This window comes from Felis catus, chromosome D4 (genome assembly GCF_018350175.1).
Source record: "Felis catus isolate Fca126 chromosome D4, F.catus_Fca126_mat1.0, whole genome shotgun sequence".
Lineage (NCBI taxonomy): Eukaryota > Metazoa > Chordata > Mammalia > Carnivora > Felidae > Felis > Felis catus.
This window is the reverse complement of record NC_058380.1, coordinates 64,492,151-64,514,637: the sequence shown is the minus strand read 5'-3', so window position 1 is coordinate 64,514,637 and position 22,487 is coordinate 64,492,151. Positions and strand designations below refer to the sequence as shown.

Below are 22,487 nucleotides of genomic sequence, written 5' to 3'. Positions count from 1 at the left end.
TACTCCAATGAACATAGTAAAATCAAAGTCACAGGTCAATAGAGTATGAACTTCCAATCATTTCATCAGGGAGGTGGGGAGAGTAAGTTGGGGATGGGGAGGATAAGAAAAGAGAAAGACCTGAAATGCTGTACTTTATAAATTTGTAAAGGGAACAGCAACGTCACTGAACTGAAATCAATGGGTGCCACTAAAAATGACTTCCCTGAAAATCTGTATAAAGAGGAGTTTACAAGCCAATAAGGAAATGAATAAAAACAAATAAAGAATCAAAATATAATTAGTTAAAATGACAGATACTGAGAAGCAAAATTATGGAATATCAGAACTATGTGTAAAAAAGAATCCTAGTAAGATTCAAAATATTTGTGTTAGGTAATCAATCTATGAAAACTATAATAATAATTGCCATAAGAAAAGTAAAAGAGAATAAAGAGGAGAAATTGAGGCAAAAATTAGCCATCCCAGATTTAACCAACTAGAAACAATGCAGGAGGGGGGTGGGAGTATAGTATTGTGTCAGTTTCTTTATTTCACTCGGTAGAAGGCAATAAAAAAATTAACATGATGAGTTAGAGAAGTAGAGATTCAAGTGTGAAAATATGGCTTCAAGTATAATGCACAAAAGTAACATATCACTACATGGCTTCCAAATTATTTTAAAAAGTACTGAACAAAAATAAGGTTCTCTGTTGGCAAATAACTTCTTTTTTAAAAATATAAAATAAAACTCTAGGGATTGTATGTAGAAGGAGGAGGCAAAGATGAAAAAGAGAAAGGATAGTGGAAGGAGCAGAAGTAGTAGGAGTAGAAGGTAGTAGAGGAAGAAGAGGAAAGGTGGGGGAGAAATATAAAACTATAGCGAGAAAGGTGTGTTAGGACAATAAGTATATTGTATATGTGTCAAATTATTCTCTTAAAGTTTGTATTTCAGAAATAAAAAATAGCAAATGTAATCAATTATATGTTCTCTGATTTTGGAAGACATAAAGCAACTACTTAGCAACATGGGATATGCAACAAGTTATAAAAAACAATATAAGTAAAAACATAAGTACTTTGTGGCTTACACATGAATTATAATTAAAATTCTAGACAATAAAGTAATATTTGAGAATGCAAATGAGGTAGGAGATTATTACTTAAGTGGTATAAAGTTAAGTTTGAGTATGTAGTGATTATACTGTAAAATTGGGCCTAAAAATTCTGAAATGTATCTGAACTATGGAAAATTCAAACATGTATGTGTCATAATGTAAAAATGTAGTAATATTTCTATTTTTAAGTTTTATTGAGATACAATTCAAATACCATGCAATTTGTCCATTTAAGTATACAATTTGATGTTTTTAGTATATTTCTAAGTCATGTATCTATCACCACAATTAGTTTTAATGTTTTCATAGCCCCAAAAAAGAAACCCAATACCCATTAGCATTCACTCCCCATTTCCAGAAACTCCCACTCCTACCATAGTCCTAAACAACTGCTAATCCACTTCTGTCTCTATAGATTTACTTATATGGGACAATCTATATAAATGGTGTCATACAATATATTGCCCTTTGTGACTTGATCCTTATCATCCATGTTGTAGCAGGTAACAGTTTTTCTTTCTTTTTAATTGTCTAATAATTCATTTTGTGGATATACTATATTTATCCTTTCATATTTGATAGGCATTTGAGCCCTTTTCACTTTTTGGCTATTATGAATGATACTACTATGAACTTATAAATACTTTTTTGTTGTTTTGGTATGGCTGCATGTTTCATTTCTCTTGGAGTGGAATTGCTTGTTCATATGGTGACTCTATGTTTACCTATTTGCAGAACTACCATGGAGGGTTTTTTTTGTTGTTGTTGTTGTTGTTTTAAGTGGCTGTATCTACCCAGCAATACATGGTGCTTCCAGTTTCTCCATAGCCTTGTCAGCACATGTCATTATCTTTGTTTTGTTTTAGCCATTATAGTGGGTATGAAGTGACATCTCACTGTGGTTTAGAATTGCATTTCCCTAGTGGCTAATGATGTTGAGCACCTTTTCATATGCTTATTGGTCCCTTGTCTATCATCTTTGTAGAAAGGTCTATTCAGATTTTTGTCCATTTCAATGATTTATGTAATTGAGTTGCCTATCATGTTTATATAGTCTTAGGGCAAATATTTTCTTTCTGTGGGTTTTCTTTTTCATGGTGATGTTCTTTGAACTACAGAAGTGTTTTTTAAAAACTTTCATGAGATCCAGTTTATCTGTTTTTATTGTTATTGCTTGTGCTTTTGATGTCCTATCTAAGAAACCAAACTAACCCAAATCACAGCGATTTATTCCTTGGTGTTTGCTTAAGAATTTTATAGTTTTTTAGCTGTTGGGCCTATGGCATATTTTGGTTAATTTTTGTATATGATAAAAGGTATGGGTCCAACTTCATACCTTTGCCTTGGTTATCTTGTTCCAACCCAGTTTGTTGAAAGAACTATATTTAAACTTTGCATTATCTTGGCACCCTTATCAAAAATCATTGAAGTATAAGTTTAAGGTTTCTTTCTTTCAGGGCTCTCATTGCTATCTATTCATTTAGCATTATATCAGTAATTCACTATCTTGATTATTTTTTTTTATAAATTTTTTTTTCAACGTTTATTTATTTTTGGGACAGAGAGAGACAGAGCATGAACGGGGGAGGGGCAGAGAGAGGGGGAGACACAGAATCGGAAACAGGCTCCAGGCTCTGAGCCATCAGCCCAGAGCCCGACGCGGGGCTCGAACTCACGGACCGTGAGATCGTGACCTAGCTGAAGTCGGACGCTTAACCGACTGCGCCACCCAGGCGCCCCACTATCTTGATTATTATACCTTTGTAGTAAGTGTTGAAATTGTGAAGCATGAGTACTTCTCTGTTCTTCTTTTTCAATATTATTTTATTATTTTCATGATTTTGTATTTATATTATTTTGGATATACTGGGTCCCTTTATTTTCATGTAAATTTAAGGATCATCTTGTCAATTTCTGCAAAAAAGGAAGTTGAAGTTTTAATAGACTTTGCATTGAATTTGAAGATCAATTTGAGGAGTATTGGCATCTCAACAATAGTAAGTCTTCTAGTCTTGTGTATAGGATATCATTCCATTTAGCTAGATCTTATTTCCTTTAAAAATGTTTTATAACTTTAGTGTAGTTTATTATACTTGTTATGTTTAATTTATTCTTAACATTTAAAAATATTACTGTGTATATGTTTGCTTTCTAATTTCATTTTGGATTTAGCTGAGCACTCTGACAATCTTTTCTCCTGATCTCCCATTAAGCTTCCAGCAAATCTGCATCGTTGGTATCAAACCCAGATGTTAGCCTCCATTAATTGCTAGCTGATTGCTTTATTGTTGACGACCATGTCTTGGTTATAAATTGTTTCACAACTTGATATGATTAAAGTTGAATTACTTGGTAAGATCTATGGAGTGGTTAGTTTTTGGCGCTTGCTCACACCCCACCCTGGGAAGAACCTCTGAGTACACAGCAGAAGGAGCATGTTTGGGGTGTTGAAGGCAGGAACGTGATCTTCCCCAGCTGCCTTACAGATCTCTTTCCTGTGGAGAGGAGCTGCTTCTGGGGGTGGGTGGGGATGGGGAGGAGTGAGAACTGCCCAGTGTGGACCTCCTCTAGTGCAGAAATGGGTGGATGGGCTCTGCCATGTTCAGTGGCTGCCAAATTTATTGTTTCTGCCAAAGGAAGCTAGAGATTAGAACTGACACTTGACTGGCAAGATTGTCAGAGCAACTGTCCTGCAACACACAAGTCAGCAGAAAAGGGGGACTCCACTTTTCACCAGCTGCCCCACTGGATCCATACTAGAATTTGAAGATAGGATGATAGCACCATTGTCCCACTGCTACTACCCACTTGATATAAGCCTTCTACAGTGAGGAGAATATAAGGAGTAATGGGATCTGCTGGTGTTCATCAGCCTAATCTACCCAGAATAGCTTTTCTACCCATGGAGCTGGAGGACAGTCACTGGCAGAACTGTGAGTAGATGGTGGAAGCCTCTAGATCAAGTGCCAAGGCTGTGCATATTAAGCCCAATAGATATTTTGTTAAATTTGGCCAATTTTGTTAAATTATTGCATGCTCTTTAATAAATCCCCAAAGACGTTAAATAATTGTTATTGCCAATTTTTATATCTGTTTAATAGATACCTTACAAGTGGGAGCGGTTTCCCCAAGTTCCTCAAACTGTCACTCTGGAAGTCTTACTTCTTCATAGGATTTTCAGTTAAACATTTGAAAACCAGTAGTATAAGTAGATACATAAACACGTGTGCACACATGTTTGTGCACACACACACATGCAAACACACCCCACACCTAACAGTGACAGGACTATTTTGGAAGAAATATCTCTGAGATGTTAGGAGCCTTACTTTGTTTTTCCAATGTTAGTATACCCTGAAGGAGAAAGTGGCAAATTTCCAAAACTTTGGAGCAAAATATAGCATAGGTTTGGGACATTGAGATATTCTAGAAATTGGAACATGCCTTTTGAAATGTGAGATTTTTAGTACCTCAACAGTTACCATAGTGGTGGGTGCATCTAATCCCCATATATTTTGAGATTTAAGTAGCAAATAATGCCTAGGTTTCTGATACTAGCTTAACTTCAACAATGCCAACTGTTCCACCAGTAGATAAATTACACATATTTTAACAAAAAAAAATGATTCTAAAGAAAAGACAATAGCCAAAAATACCTCATAAAAAATTAGGGGAGAGGAGACAAAGATGATAATAATGAAAACTAACATCATGATGTTTACTCCTTCCCTCAGGCAAAATAATGAACAGAGACATTTGTGAGATGATTCCATTAGCTATAAAATAGTTTGCATTTGGCAAGGAATCATTGTGTTTATAATGCTTAGAATCCAGCTATTAATTTTGCTGTATAGTATTATAAAAAGCTGGTATAAATCATAAGAAACATTATAATAAAAGCTTAATATGGGAATGTCTGTGAAGCCATATAGAAGTGAGTGTCTGTGTATGTTTGTGTATGTGAAAATACTAATTACAAAAGTATTTTTGAAAAATGGAACATGATTGTAACTATAGTAAGTGTGAAATTAAGTCACATGCTTAAAATTATAGTAGAGTGAAATCCAATTAGTGACAAAAAGAGTTAATTAAAAAGCAAAATAAAGTATACCAAACACCATAAAGATAAAGATACAAGAAACAATGAGTGTTAAATGTTACGCGAGTTCACCTTGATAACATCTTAACTTTGAGGGAGAATAGCTGCATTATGGAAACAAAAAGCAGTCCTTCATAATTGAATTCTAGTGAATCAATGAAGAGTTTGTTGAGAGAGATGTAGGTGTAAGAACTTGAGGGTTCTAGAAAGTAATATTTTTTCAGTGTGTAAAAGTTAAGCCAATAAGTAACTTAAGCATGAAGATGACAATTAGATTTGCACTAAAAATACCACAACATTCCTGCTTACCACTGGGAATAGTGTGGAAAGGGACCAGAGTATAAGCAGGAAGATGAAGACTGTTTCGATAGTTCATGTGTCCTATGTATTGGTGCATTGGACTAGGGTGGTAGCAATAGGTCTGTAAGGAAATAAATAAATCTGAGAGGTATTTGGGAGGAGATTTGAGAAATGAGCTTTAAAAAAAAGAAATCGTGGCATGCAGATTGCTGGCTTGAACAACTAATTGAAAAGTAGTTGTAACTTCTGATACAGGATATTGAGAAAAGAAAAAGACCAGTTTTAGAAAGGAGCATAAAAATTTTAGCTTGAGACATTGCTAGTTTGGAGTATTTATAAGGAGAAAAATTAAAGAATATGAAGAACTAGTAGAATATTCAGATCAGAGTTCAAGAGAGCTCAAAGCCTAAGATGGATATTTAAGAGATGGTGGTGATGGAGTTTAAACCATTGGAGTAGATAGGATCTCCTTGTAGGTAGGAATATTTATATAGTTGGGTTGGGTGATAAGGCAGACAGAGGAAAGGAAAAGAGAAAAGAAAAGCATGGGGGGCACAAAAAAGGACTAGAGATATTTCAATTTTTAAATATCAGCTGACAGAGAAGGTGACCATGGAAATGGAAAGAAACAACCCGCGTAGTACAAACATGTCACAATACTATTGTTTTATAGTGTTTGAGGGTGAGAGTACTTTTAGAAGGATATGATTAGTATTGGTACTGTCTGGCCAAGTAATGAAGGAGTTGAAAAGCTTTGGGTGGATTAGTGACTTGGAAGCTATTACTATCTTGGAATAAGATATTTTGGAGCCATATCCAATTTAGATTACATTTAAATTTTTAGCAAAATGTCAATGAAAAAGACAGGAGGCTAGCAGTATAAAATTCAGCATTTTCTATGCTTTTCATGACTTGTCTTCTAAAATCTTTGTAATAAAATCAAAACCAAAGTAGGTGTCAAGTCACAATTGCTGACTCTGCTTTGACAGGGTGAAATTAGCATTACACCAAAACAAGAATGGAAAAGAAGAGTCAGAAGCACAGTTGGACATCCTGTGTAATGGAGATCCTGTATGATGTCCCATCTATTTTGTTCCTCCAGCCGCAACATCTTAATAGGAAAAGAGATTACTGGGCAAAACAAAAACTTTTAAAAGTCCACTGATAAAATGAGGGGAGTGGGATTATTTTTGGCAGTTTATAAAAATGAATCACATATGGAATACATAAAACAAGTAAGCATATAATGCCCTGAACTATGGACCTTAAAGGTAGCTACATTAAAGTTTTTAACAAAACTATTCCCAGTTATGATTTGTATTATTCTTATTTACATTTTCTATGAGTACTAGTCAGTGCAATTATAGGAAAATTATGTAAGAGTTAAGTATTACAAGAGTTTTTCCCATGCTACAGGTGATAGGATTATCTACATTAAAAAAGTACATAATCAGCTAAACAGGTATCGGAAATAATAAATGTTAAAACAGCCCTACAAGAGATCCTAAGGGGGATCCTGTGACACAGTGTACCAGAGACATCACTACAAGCATAAAACATACATCACAATGACTCTAAACCCATATCTTTCTATAATAACACTGAATGTAAATGGACTAAATGAGCCAACCAAAAGACATAGGGTATCAGAATGGATTAAAAAAAAAAAAACAAAAAACAAAAACAAAAACAAAAACAAGACCCATCTATTTGCTGTCTACAAGAGATTCATTTTAGACCTGAGGACACCTTCAGATTGAGAGTGAGGGGATGGAGAACTATTTATCATGCGACTGGAAGCCAAACGAAAGCTGGAGTAGCCATACTTATATCAGACAAACTAGACTTTAAATTAAAGGCTGTAACAAGAGATGAAGAAGGGCATTATATGATAATCACAGGGTCTGTCCATCAGGAAAGCTAACAATTATAAATGTCTATGCACCGAATACAGGAGCCCCCAAATATATAAAACAATTACAAACATAAGCAACCTTATTGATAAGCATGTGATAATTGCAGGGGACTTTAACACTCCACTTACAGAAACGGATAGATCATCTAGACACACGGTCAATAAAGACACAAGGACCCTGAATGAGACATTGGATCAGATGGACTTGACAGATATATTTAGAACTCTGCATCCCAAAACAACAGAATATACTTTCTTCTTGAGTGCACATGGAACATTCTCCAAGATAGATCACATACTGGGTCACAAAACAGCCCTTCATAAGTATACAAGAATTGAGGTCATACCATGCATACTTTCGGCCTACAATGCTATGAAGCTTGAAATCAACCACAGGAAAACGTCTGGAAAACCTCCAAAAGCATGGAGGTTAAAGAACACTCTACTAAAGAATGAGTGGGTCAACCAGGCAATTAGAGAAGAAATTAAAAAATATATGGATACAAACAAAAATGAAAATACAACAATCCAAACGCTTTGGGATGCAGCAAAGGCAGTCCTGAGAGGAAAATACATTGCAATCCAGGCCTATCTCAAGAAACAAGAAAAATCCCAAATACAAAATCTAACAGCACACCTAAAGGAACTAGAAGCAGAACAGCAAAGGCAGTCTAAACCCAGCAGAAGAGAAATACTAAAGATCAGAGCAGAAATAAACAATATAGAATCTAAAAAAACTGTAGAGCAGATCAATGAAACCAAGAGTTGGTTTTTTGAAAAAATAAACAAAATTGATAAACCTCTAGCCAGGCTTCTCAAAAAGAAAAGGGAGATGACCCAAAGAGATAAAATCATGAATGAAAATGGAATTATGACAACCAATCCCTCAGAGATACAAACAATTATCAGGGAATACTATGAAAAACTATATGCCAACAAACTGGACAACCTGGAAGAAATGGACAAATTCCGAAACACCCACACACTTCCAAAACTCAATCAGGAGGAAATAGAAAGCTTGAACAGACCCATAACCAGCAAAGAAATTGAATCAGTTATCAAAAATCTCCCAACAAATAAGAGCCCAGGACCAGATGGCTTCCCAGGGGAGTTCTACCAGACGTTTAAAGCAGAGATAATACCTATCCTTCTCAAGCTATTCCAAGAAATAGAAAAGGAAGGAAAACTTCCAGACTCATTCCATGAAGCCAGTATTAACTTTGATTCCTAAACCAGACAGAGACCCAGCAAAAAAAGAGAACTAAAGGCCAATATCCCTGATGAATATTGATGCAAAAATCTCAATAAGATACTAGCAAATCGAATTCAACAGCATATAAAAAGAATTATTCACCATGATCAAGTGGGATTCATTCCTGGGATGCAGGGCTGGTTCAACATTCGCAAATCAATCAACGTGATACATCACATTATACAAGAAAAGATAAGAACCATATGATCCTGTCAATCGATGCAGAAAAGGCCTTTGACATAATTCAGCAACGTTTCTTAATAAAAACCCTCGAGAAAGTTGGGATAGAAGGAACATACTTAAACATCATAAAAGCCATTTATGAAAAGCCCACAGCTAACATCATCCTCAATGGGGAAAAACTGAGAGCTTTTTCCCTGAGATCAGGAACACGACAGGGATGTCCACTGTCACCGCTGTTGTTTAAATTAGTGTTGGAAGTGCTAGCATCAGCAATCAGACAACAAAAGGAAATCAAAGGCATTAAAATTGGCAAAGATGAAGTTAAACTTTCACTTTTTCAGATGACATGATCTTGTAAGTGGAAAATCCGATAGACTCCACCAGAAGTCTGCTAGAATTGATACATGAATTTAGCAAAGTTGCAGGATACAAAATCAATGTACAGAAATCAGTTGCATTCTTATACACTAATAATGAAGCAACAGAAAGACAAATAAACTGATCCCATTCACAATTGCACCAAGAAGCATAAAATATCTAGGACTAAATCTAACCAAAGATGTAAAAGATCTGTATGCTGAAAACTATAGAAAGCTTATGAAGGAAATTGAAGAAGATATAAAGAAATGGAAAAACATTCCGTGCTCACGGGTTGGAAGAATAAATATTGTCAAAATGTCAATACTATCCAAGGCTATCTACCCATTCAATGCAATCCCAATCAAAATTGCACCAGCATTCTTCTGGAAGCTAGAACAAGCAATCCTAAAATTCATATGGAACCACAAAAGGCCCCGAATAGCCAAAGGAATTTTGAAGAAGAAGACCAAAGCAGGAGGCATCACAATCCCAGACTTTAGCCTCTACTACAAAGCTGTCATCATCAAGACAGCATGGTATTGGCACAAAAACAGACCATAGACCAATGGAATAGAATAGAAACCCCAGAACTAGACCCACAAACGTATGGCCAACTCATCTTTGACAAAGCAGGAAAGAACATCCAATGGAAAAAAGACAGTCTTTTTAACAAATGGTGCTGGGAGAACTGGACAGCAACATGCAGAAGGTAGAAATTAGACTACTTTCTCACACCATTCACAAAAATAAACTCAAAATGGATAAAGGACCTGAATGTGAGACAGGAAACCATCAAAAGAGGGGAAAGCAGGAAAAGATCTCTCTGACCTCAGCCGTAGCAATCTCTTACTTGACACATCCCCAAAGGCAAGGGAATTAAAAGCAAAAATGAACTACTGGGACCTTATGAAGATAAAAAGCTTCTGCACAGCAAAGGAAACAACCAACAAAACTAAAAGGCATCCAATGGAATGGGAAAAGATATTTGCAAATGACATATCAGACAAAGGGCTATTATCCAAAATCTATAAAGAGCTCACCAACTCCACACCTGAAAAACAAATAACCCAGTGAAGAAATGGGCAGAAAACATGAATAGACATTTCTCTAAAGAAGACATCCGGATGGCCAACAGGCACATGAAAAGATGCTCAACATTGCTCCTCATCAGCGAAATACAAATCAAAACCATACTCAGATATTACCTCACGCCAGTCAGAGTGGCCAAAATGAACAAATCAGGAGACTATAGATGCTGGAGAGGATGTGGAGAAACGGGAACCCTCTTGCACTGTTGGTGGGAATGCAAATTGGTGCAGCCACTCTGGAAAACAGTGTGGAGGTTCCTCAAAAAAATTAAAAATAGACCTACCCTATGACCCAGCAATAGCACTGCTAGGAATTTACCCAAGAGATACAGGAGTACTGAAGCATAGGGGCACTTGTACCCCAGTGTTTATAGCAGCACTCTCAACAATAGCCAAATTATGGAAAGAGTCTAAATGTCCATCAACTGATGAATGGATAAAGAAATGGTGGTTTATATACACAATGGAGTACTACGTGGCAATGAGAAAGAATGAAATATGGCCCTTTGTAGCAACGTGGATGGAACTGGAGAGTGTCATGCTACGTGAAATAAGCCATACAGAGAAAGACAGATACCATATGTTTTCACTCTTATGTGGATCCTGAGAAACTTAACAAAAACCCATGGGGAAGGGTAAGGAAAAAAAAGAAAGAGTGGGAGAGAGCCAAAGCATAAGAGACTCTTAAAAACTGAGAACAAACTGAGGGTTGATGGGAGGTGGGAGGGCGGGGAGGGTTGGTGATGGGTATTGAGGAGGGCACCTTTTGGGATGAGCACTGGGTGTTGTATGGAAACCAATTTGACAATAAATTTCATATATTGAAAAAAAAAGAAGTAATAAATGTTTCAGTCGAGTTTTTGTTGTGCAATAAATACACGAATATCATGGATTTTTTTTTCTGTACCAGAGTGCTAGTAAGGGTAATTATGTGGAATAAGATATTTTGTTCACAGCAGTGAGAAAAATGTAAAAAAAAACAAAAACAAAAACTTTTTTCTGGGGTTGAGTATGTATAGTTTGTGAGTGGAATGGTTTGGTCCAGTTTGTTGTTTCTTACTTTCTAAATTTCTGCAGATTTTAAGATCCAGGATTGATATAAGGGTTTAGAATCATAGCAGGCCTTTATACTGCATTGTCATACAATTGAGGACCTGAAGAGCGGCTAAAATAATTCACGCCATGGTTCAGACTAGCTCAACAAAGCAGAATATTAAGATTGCAAGCCAAAGCTTTTTATGAAATTCTTTGCTCTGTGCTTCGCTTACCATTGCTGAATAACAAAGTATACCAAATCTTAATGGGTTCAACTACAACATTTATAGTATCACAATTTCTGTGCAAGAATTTGGCATCAGCTTAACTGAACAGTTTTGGCATTGGCATCAAGTGCTAAAGCCTCAATAAAAAATACACGATACTGGAACTTCAGCAAATGGCTGGTGAACTGAATTGATGATGTTAACCTAGTAAGCCAAGTTTAGCTTTTATTTTCTAGTATGATAAATTTGGATCAAAGCATAGGCAAAGTTGGGATTCAAATGGAAATTTCAGTCTTAGGTGTTTCTCAATGGAGTGGTGCTAAGTTGTTTAGGACATCAGAAATTGTTTAGAACCAGTGCCAAGTCTCTCATGAATATCACTTTTATAGAGCTTAATGTGAAAGAAAACTGTTACTGCACCAGCCCGTACTACCAAATATTTAAAATATAAAAAATAAATAAATAAAAACAAGCTAAATCCTAGCCCTCAACAAGCTTCCCAGCAAAATTTATGTCCCACAATATAAATTTGGTGATATTTAGGAGCCTAGCAGAGACTGATATTTATTTATTTATTTATTAAATAAATAAATAAATAATAAATAAATAAATAAATAAATTAGATTTATTTATAAATTTATTTATCAAAACAGCAGTCTATTTCAGAATCCATGCTTTTTGCATTTAAACTAAATTGACATAAACATTTGATCTATGATGCTTTAAAATATCTTGAGGGATATTTGCACATGTGCAAATTATCTCTTAGAAAACGTACGTAATCAAATCACTTAGTTTCAGTTTTTCTTTTGAATACCACAATTGTACCAAAAGAGAGCTGTCTTGAGAATGTGCTGCTTTATTAATCCCACACCACATTACTAATTAAGACACATTGTCCAGTGTCTTCCCTAAAAGCAGTAATGTAAGCCTACTTTTTTTTTATATTGGTCTGTTTGGCTATCAGTATCTCATTTTTCATTTTATATGTATCTAATCTGTCTCTTAAGATTTCTCATTTGTCTTAAGGAAAACTCTTTCCACTTTTAGTTTATGTGTCTTCTGCGTTCCTTTTCGTTTTCATTCTGACGGTATGACAGAATCCACTCTAGTTTCCCGTTGATGTATTGGTTTCCAGGGGCAGTGCTTTAATTTCAGGCCTTTTAAATTGCTTTCTTATCCTTCGGGTTTGCAATAGTTTCATGAGTATTTTAACTAACTTGACTTAAGAAATTGGCATATTTTCACAACAATAAGAGTGAGCCATCAGTTCTTTTTGTGTTTTAATAAAATCAGACACCTTTTCATGGGAAAACTTATGTTTGTCTCTCATACATAGTTTATAAACCTAGAATTCATGTGAGACCATATAGGACCCTGATTCCTAAGTCTGGGACAACCACATGCATCTAAGTTTGAATATTTACTATTCCTGTCCTTGCTTTTAATCCCAAATGGAAGTCGGGGTAGTTTATCCAGTGTTGTCTACTTAGCATTAAGTTAAAGCTAGAAGCTCACGCCTATATGCTCTGTGGGACTTATTGAAATCAACAGCTTTAAAAAAAGAAAAGTAGGACATGTTATTTTGTTCAACATTGCGTCAGGAAGATTGCATTCAGCTTCAGCATCTCCTGCAATAAAAGGTAAAGCTAAATATAGCCAATAGAATATCAAGAGCTCATACTGCAAAGGCCATGGCTATTTATCTACATCCACCGGTGAGATCCCCAGGCCATTTGAATAAGGTTCAGCAGGGCACACCTCAGTTGAAGTTTTAGACTTCTTGCAGACCTCTCCAAAGAGAAGCAGAGCTACTCGTAATAAATTTGTCTAGAGAAGGAAAGTTGGTTGAGTGCAAAGGCAGGCTGACTCCTGGAAAGTAGGGAGAAAAGGGTGATTGATTAACCATCACTTACTTTTATGCAAACAGAGTCAAAGAAAAGGAATATATGATTATGTTAAGTCAGATCAGGGAAAAATAACAGAATGATAGAGTGTATTTTTAGGGTAGATCAAGAAAATATATTAAGGCAATTTAAGCAGAGAGAGTGCTGTCTTTTTAGGGTCATATTTCCTGACACATAATAAGTGTAATACATTCTAGTATTTTTAAAATATACACCAATATGAGAATCTGTTTTTATTTTTAGTCAAAGTCACAAAAATAATTTATATTCTGTAGTTTCCTATACCTTGTGTGACCCTGTTATTGTCTATCTTGGCTAGAAACACTGACTCTTTAACTCGAAGGTAAGAAAAATGAATTTCTGAACAAACTTAAAAAAAAAAATCAGCAGTGACACTAGCCTCGCATTATCTTAACTGTCAAAGTCACTGAAAACTAAAATTCATAGGTGAAATACAGACATGTTTATCATGTCTGTCTCTGCCTTTGTTATTTTCTGCCTTCTCTAATGTCATGTATTTAATAAATACCACCTGTCAAATGGTATGCTGTGGAGTCCTCAGTACAATCTCAGTATAATAGTAATTGTGAAGTCTAATCTAGGATACCTTTACCCGTTTTTGGACAATATACTACGAAAAATGATGTAGAAGTTAAAATGATTATCTAATTGGAAAATATCATATTGACCAATCCTGAGCAAATATCATCATTTATAATATGATATAATATATAATATAATATAATATATAATATAATATAATGTAATATAATATAACTCAAAAGATACAAATTGCAGACTAAAATAAACATAAAATAACTATAGTATAAACTGTTTCAAAAATCTAGTCTTATTGCTACTGGTCTATCAGAAATATGACTACACGCTTTCAAGCAATTGAGAGAGAGAGAGAGAGAGAGAGAGAGAGAGAGAGAGGGAACTGACTCCTAACGTATTAGAATGGTTTTGCATTTTTGGCTGTTTCCCCATGTTGACTAAGAATGAGAGAAAAAAGATCCAAGTTAGTATAAGTCAGATGTTGTCTGAGGAAAAACTTGAAATTACATTTACCTATATTAGGAAACTAAGAATCAATAGAGAGATAGAGATGTAGAGGTTAAGGGTATAGGTCCTGAGATGAAGAGTCATACATAGTTCAAATCCTGTTTATTCCACTTGTAATCTCTGTGTGGTGTGCAAATCACCTCTCTGTGCCTTAGGTTCCTTATCTGTATGTTAACAGTATCTGTCTCAGTATAGTTTTTATGGTGTATATGATATGTCCATAACATATTTAATCATATCTAAGTGTCTGCCCTTATTTTTAGTGATAGTTCATTTTTATCCTGTTCTCTGCAGCAAAGATGGTACAGGAAGCTCACATGTTTGGGCTGAGTTCTTAGTCCTGGTGAAATAACACAGTTCGACTATGCTGGGTTCATAGGCTATCACTGATCAGCACCCTAGTGCACTACTTTGGTAGGTCCCCCTTTGTTACGCTTCACAAAATTACTGCTCAAGTGTTGTGAATTTTATTGAGCACTGAGAGATATTTTCTGATATATAATTATATAACAAAGACCTCACTCATCTCCTTAAAAAGTCTTTTATTTTCACTAACCATCAACACTTATAATGTGCCAGTTACATCATCTGCTTTTTTAAACAACTTTTATATATATCTTTTATTTAGAGAATCTTTTTTTCTTTTTTCTCAGAATACACTTATGTTTGCTTTCTAGTTACTCAGATACGTACAGATCTTACCTTCAGAACTATATTAATTCAATTTAACAGAATAACAATATTTATTGAAACCATTCAAATGACAAAAAATACAGACAGTGGCCGTGAAGTGCCTTTTTACCCATGATACTCTTACTTAATTTTAAATGTTGAACTGTGTGAATGGGAGAAAAGGAGTTCCTAATACTTTTTTCCCCTCCTTTCCTCCTATTACTTTAGATTAATTGGTATTCATTGGAGGTATAGTTGGCTATATAATTTACGGGGCCCAGTACAAAGTGAAAATGCAGGGCCCTGGTTTGGGGCAGGGAATCAGTTTCTTTTTCTCCAGAGCCCACCACCCTAACCCTGCAGACCTCCAAAGGATTGCAGATTCCATGCTGGGATGCACTCAGTATCTGGATGGGGAATGTGTGAAGAGTTCCCCATCAAATCCCCTTGGAAGGTACTATTCAGCTAACTGCCAGAGTCAGGGAAGCTGCAACCTTGCCCAGCCCCAGACACTGCAAGGCTCTCACTTAAATCTGATCCTACCCATTCCAGTCCTGCATTGTCTAATAGGACTCATTTATAAAACGCCAATTCAAAGATAATTTTTAAATGATGTCTATAGAACATGAAACCCCAAGTGTAGGGCCTTTTTAAGTGCTGGACACTGTGCAACTTTACTCATCAATGGAGCCAGTCCTGATTAGAGGAATTGATAGAGAGTTCAAATATAATTCCTTTGGAAGAATTACACTGCTGTCCGTATTTAATGCTGATTTCTGCTCATGAAGATAAGGAGAGCTCAACATTTCTCTAGTAGATGCCCCTTGAGACCTTAAACTCAGATTATAGAAGATGGACTGGAAATTCTTCATGAGGCTAGCTGCCTAAATAGAAACACCGGGGGATATAAAAATGTTTAACAGATACAGTGGAAGAATATGATATTCCAGATCGAGTAAATAGTATTGTAAAAATACCAGGGAAAGGAAGGATAAAATATATTTTGGAAGAAAAGGAATGTTGACATATAATGTTGGATTAAAGAAGAAAGGTGGGGAAATAGTGGAAGTAGGATTGAAAATAAATTAGCACTTGATTGTAAATGCTTAATATTTAAATTGAAAAAAAATGTTTGAAATACAAAAGCAATCTGTTAAAGGGAAATGATCTATACTAGTATTGATGGGTACAGATTTTAATTTTATTGACAAGAATTTTCTTCCCTGATGATGACTTTGAATTAACTCAAAACTACTTCATGTTCACAAGTTTATCTGCTAAATTTCAAACTGTCAAGGAGGACTGTATTAAAAATGGGGAAAACTAGGAATTAGGAACCTGAATACTGGCATTTTTGGGATCTTTGGGGCATTCAGGTAGATACAAACCTTGTAATGGGGGAATTCTTGGGAATAATAGCCTAGAATAAGTGTAAGTTTTCAAATCCATACAAGAACCAACCCAAATTACAAAAATATGAGAATATAAAATGAAAAACATCAGTGTTGAAATTAGAGAATGTCAAGCATAGAACTGCAAACTTTGAGGAAATCCTGAAATTCCTGACAAAAGAATTATGTGGTAAAGGAGAAAAGTGTCCCCCCACATCCCAATCTTTAAGGAGCAAGAACTGAAGACAAGGTTAAGGTAGGATAGTAGAAAAAAAAATAGATGATTTTAACTAAGAATGTTTTAAGAGTTTGACAAAATAGAAGCCACAAACAACTATGTGTAGGTGGAATGTAAGTTAGGGAAGAACACACATGGAAATAGACACACGTAGTATGGAGAGTAGATTTTTTTAATTGATATTTTCACCATCATGTTTAATGCGTTCACTCAAAATTAGAGCTGGCAATCAACTCCCATGACAGGAAGATTTGCAACTGAATGGGATTTTAGACTCCACCAGGGTGTTAGAATTTTTAGTATATCTTCATGGTAGTCCTAAAATATAATCAGAGCAGAGTCACATCAGATGGTAAAATTCTTCTGTTCCTCTACTGAAGCTGTGAGTTCCAAACCCAGCACTTGAGGATTCTGAGTGATTAAATCTGTGAAATAAACTAGTTTCATATGTCCTTTTTCATGGGCATAATTGTGTCCCTCCAAATTCAAATGTTGAAATCCTAACCCCCAGTATCTCAGAATGTGTCTGTATTTGGAGATAAGTAAATTATGTAGGTGATTATGGCTAAATGAGGTCATTAAGGTGGGTCCCAAACCAATATGACTGATGTACCCTCTAAGAAGATATTTGAGACACAGACATACTTACTGCATGTTTCACTGGGGTGATGGGGGGAAACATCATGAAGGAGAAGTTTCTGAAGAGATAAACAGAGTATGCTGAATATAGTTGATGGCCATTCTTTTTTTTTCCAGATCATTTCCTTTATTAAAGAAAATCAGAGGCAACAAATAAAAACTCTATTTGTTTGAAAATTAAAGAGCTCTTTATGAAATAAACATATTCCAGGTGATTCTAGGCCTTCAGCATTATAGGATGCCCTTTATATCTAAATAAGAAATCTTTAAGTATAATTAAATCATCTTTGAGATTTTCTCTATTACTCTGAATTTCAGAAAGATTCAGTATTAATAGGAGATATATATTAATGGTTAATTCATTTATAAGCTTGTTTCACAAGTGTTGCTCACCTTAAGCCTCCTTTTGAAATTCCTTCTCTGTCCTCTTTATAATTACCATTTTCCCAATTAAACATCATTTATGCCATTAAACAAAACTAGTGGTACAAATGTCTTTCTTTGTAAGTATGGGGCTAGCAGATAATAACAATAGATGTGGCAACAAAGACCTTACATACTAAATATCACTCTCCTAAAATTAGATGTCCATTACACATAAAAGATAATTTTTCCCTGGCTTTCTTATGCCCTTTATTGGTGTCTTACTCTTGCCTCTTAGGATAACTTTCTCCAGCATTAACCATCACCTTCCCTCTCCACCCCCAGCCCCAACTCCAAAAAAAAAAATCCTGTTTGTTTCTTACGTAGAGAAATTGACTTTTTGTAAAGTAAACACCTTCTATCTGGGTTATGTTTAGAAGGCCTCATCTTTCATGCTCAACTACCCCATTATTCTGTTAACGTACTTTAAGACAAAGTGAATTTCTCTTCTTAAGAGGAAGTTACTTTCCCTGGTAAATCAACTGAATCAATTGGCATACAGCCTTTTCTTTTTTGCTACTTTTTTACGAGCAATGATTAATGAGAAGGTAAGACAACAATATGAAATTAATTGGGAATTATCAGAAATAAACCAAAAAAAATTAAATTCTATACTAGAGTATATTGTCCTTAGAAGTAGTAAATGGGAGAAAATATACCAATTCTAGGATTACTACTGTGCATACACACAAAAAAAGTCTATGAAAATTCTAAAGGAAACAATAAAGAAATATGAATAAAAGAAAAAAAATCGATAAATGAAAAATGCATTGTTTTAAAATTCTTAATACACTTTACCTACATGCAATTACAGTAGGGCTTCTGATGGGTGGGAGATTTCACATAGTCATAATCTTGATCATCTTTGTTTCACTTTCTTTAGGTGGTTTAGCAAATGACTCCCATTAAAGCTGTTCTCCTGGTTTGGTTGTAAGCCTTGAATAAAGGTCAGGAGAAGAATAATCATCCTGCATTAATTGCTACCTGCACCTCACAACAATTCTGGTGCTAGCATTATGTTAGTTTTGTATCTTTTTTCTGCCCAGAAAGAGCAGGAGTAGGCAATGATGTTCCCATGGCAATGTGTTAGAGAAAAAAATCTGGGGTGCCTGGGTGGCTCAGTCAGTTGAGCGTCCGACTTCAGCTCAGGTCACGATCTCGCGGTCCGTGAGTTCGAGCCCCGCGTCAGGCTCTGGGCTGATGGCTCAGAGCCTGGAGCCTGCTTCAGATTCTGTGTCTCCCTCTCTCTCTCTGCCCCTCCCCCATTCATGCTCTCTTTCTGTCTCAAAAATAAATAAATGTTAAAAAAAATTAAAAAATCTGCCCCATAGCCTACTTTCTGACCATAGTGGTAAACAACTGCTACCAGAGAGGTTGCTGCTTTTCCTCAATCTTAGGCCACTCTCTCTACCCACGTTTTCCATTCTTTATCAACTTTAACATCCATTCATTCATTCATATCTCCAGATCTATGCTTGAACTGGGAACCAGCAGTACACATTAATTTCCATCTTCCCAATTTTTTCTGGTTTTGCATATATTTGAAGTTGAAGAGATACTGATATTTGTGCAATCCTGGATCTAAGGAGAACATCTTCTAAAAGTTATAGCTAGTCAAAGCCAAAGTGTCCTATTCTGTGTTGAAACATTGTTGTACACCTGAACCTAATGTAAAATTAAAATTGTATATCAACTGTGGTTCAATTACATAAAAATCCCTACGCTGAAAGGTAGTGATCCATATCACTTGACATACTCACATAGGCATTCCAAGGAACATTCAAGGTAAATATTTTGGACATGATTTATATTGAAATTGTCTTAAGGATGCTTTTATTTAGATAAATCGTTAGATTTTCAAACATATCGTGTGGTGCTTAATTGTGGTATCAGTAAAAACCACATCTTACCTTTTTTCTCCATGAAAATACATTTTCAATGCCCAGGCTTTTTTTTTTTTTTTTTTTTTTTCACTTCCTTTATCCAAAGGCTGAACTTCACCATTCCATGTTCTTTTACCCTCTCTATACACCATGAAACTTCCTTCTCTGGTTATTGCCAGCTATAGGAATTACAAATGTAATTACTGTGGCAACTATCTCCTTTTGCATGTAATAACTTAGGAAATGTATAAATTTAGCTTATAACTTTTTGAAAACCATAAAGTTAATTCTTGAACAGATTCAGCACCTTGAGTAGATTTCCTGTTATTTTTTCTCTGATACTTTTGTCTAATAAGAAAACTAGGAGTTACTCTTTGGTTACCCCCCTCAATATTCTCTCCTAAAAATATTATTCATTTGTAACATATTATACTTTATCTCCATAGGCAATTTTGATTTTATCACGTATGAGGCTCCAGATTAGGCTGAAGAAGTCACGAGTTTCATTTAAATCATTTGACAAGAATGGGCACCTGGGTGACTCAGTGGGTTAAGAGTAGGACTCTTCATTTCCACTCAGATAATGACCTCATGATTTGTGAGTTTGAGCCTGGCTGTCAGCGCAGAGGCTACTTGAGATCTTCTCTCTTCCTCTCTCTCTCTCTGTCCCTCCCTGTTCTTGCTCTCTCTTTCTCTCTCAAATAAGAAAAAAAATTTTTTTAATTTAGAAAAATTTAAAAAATAAATCATTTAACAAGGAGAAGGTTGAAATGGAAGCTGTGCTTTATTAAAAATTATTAGATCTCTCCAGATGCCATATTGAATTCAAGATCAAAACACCAGAGTTCTTCCAAATTTCTCATGAATTATTGTCCAATAGATTAAAAATAGATCTTACAGAGCACGATGAAAAATACAAAAATTACTGAAAAAAGACCAGTAGAGATAAATGGATATTCCACATTATTTATAAGCTTTTGAGCAATTCTCTATCTTAAAATGATTACTCCCCTCTTATTTTTAAAAAAGAATAATCCAAGCTTTAGCAAATTATTTTTTGTGACTTGACAAAGATATATGTTGCCAAGGGAATTTGAGTAATGTTTCTTAAGAATTACTTTCGTCTCTTCTCTGGATTTAACATGTTCTCAAAGAGACCAAACTTTGTGTAAAAAATAATACAAATAAATACAAATAATACAAATACAAATAATACAAATAAAATTCTGGATGTTTATGGGCCTTAGGTTAATCCCATCTTATTGGTAGGCAAACTTTTTGTATACTTCAGAAGGAAACTTTAGAAAACTTCACACTGTAAACCCACAGAGTAGTGGTTTTGGATTTCTGACATCTCTTGTGAAATTGAACCCTACTTAGAACTGTATTAATAGTGTTTTATCCACTTAGCCATCCTCCCTTCCCCCAATTTTCAAAATTGGTTAGCTTCAACCGGACCCCATTTTTGTCACTTAGGTGGTTTCATCAGCTTTCAAGAACTGCTGCAGAATGACTGTCACCTCCTCTATAGAAAATCTTAAATTCCCTTAACCTGAAGTACCAAAATTCAATAGTAAGTGACTTAGCCATCAAGCCTACGTTGACAATGTCAAACATGAAGCATTTTTTTAAAGAAAAATAATATAGTGCATGTCTTGTAGTATTTGGAAAGCCTACATTATCAAAGTTACATAGTAACTTAAGAAAATCCAAGCAACTTTCAACTTTATAGAAGCAAAAAATAGAGAAGAAATGCAAGTTTTGTTTATATGTAAAAATGATCAGGAAAATGAAAACTTCAATCAATTAGTTATATATAGGGATGTATGTGTGCATATATGGATAGTTTGAGCATTAAATGTCAATCCTTCAATACATGTATGAATACCAAGGAAATCCTTACGTAGAAGTGGTTAGAGAACATTTTTGGATGATTTCTATCCTTTCATCTAATATGGATACCCTTTATGACAAACTCACTACAGTTGTATATTATTTTCTAGTTAATAAAGAACTGACCTATTCGTGATTCAATATTAACAAGCTTCCACTATCCAAAGCTTTAATCCCTAAACATCTGTATTGTGTTATGGCCTGAGTTCTCAACATTGTATTTCCTGATTCCAGAGCCTCATGGATTTTTGCTACCTTTCTTTTCTTGGATTCTGAGCAATATCTCCAAATCCTTCCAATAATTGTCGTTTTTATCAATATAGCTAATTTAAATATATATTTTCTGACAAAGACTGCACTTTCTATGTATATAAGTATATATATATGTATATAAGTATATATATATGTATATATATATATGCACATATATAAATTGACTACAATATTCAAACATGTTAAAATTATGTAATTTGCACATGATAAATATCCTTTTTTTCCATTGGAATCTTGTAAATGGCTCAAAAGCTGAGGATAAACGATTTTCATAAGAGAATGGATGTCCCTGCTCTTGATCATCCTTGAAAATAGAACAGAATATGAGGCAAACATCTGGATTACAAGAGTAGACATCTTCTCCTATACCAAGTCCAGGTTTTATGGAAGTATAAAATCTTAAGCAACTCCAATGGGGGGAGAGTGATATGCCCCTGGGCATATATGTCAGAATAGAAATTAGAAATTTGTGGGACCACTGTTGTTTTTCCTTCCAGTAATAGTGGCAGAAACAAAATCTAGCAGCATCACCAAATCGAAAGCATAA

At 35.0% G+C, this 22,487-nt stretch overlaps 1 protein-coding gene across 17 annotated transcripts in view; it reads right to left on the bottom strand.

Annotated features, from left to right (window-relative positions):
- The window catches only part of CYLC2 (cylicin 2), a 79,463-nt gene that overhangs the window by 15,908 nt on the left and 41,068 nt on the right, over positions 1 to 22,487 (bottom strand). For 13 of the 17 annotated variants that reach the window (XM_045043782.1, XM_045043789.1, XM_045043786.1 and 10 more), the window contains 3 exons: positions 18,694 to 18,827; positions 17,479 to 17,593; positions 16,984 to 17,147 (listed from right to left, as the gene is read on the bottom strand). The gene's annotated coding sequence lies outside the window, so the exon portion shown is untranslated. Of the gene's footprint in view, positions 1 to 16,983; positions 17,148 to 17,478; positions 17,594 to 18,693; positions 18,828 to 19,801; positions 19,954 to 22,487 lie in introns of those variants that run through there. The other 4 variants (XM_045043792.1, XM_045043794.1, XM_045043784.1 and 1 more) reach the window with 3 other exon arrangements.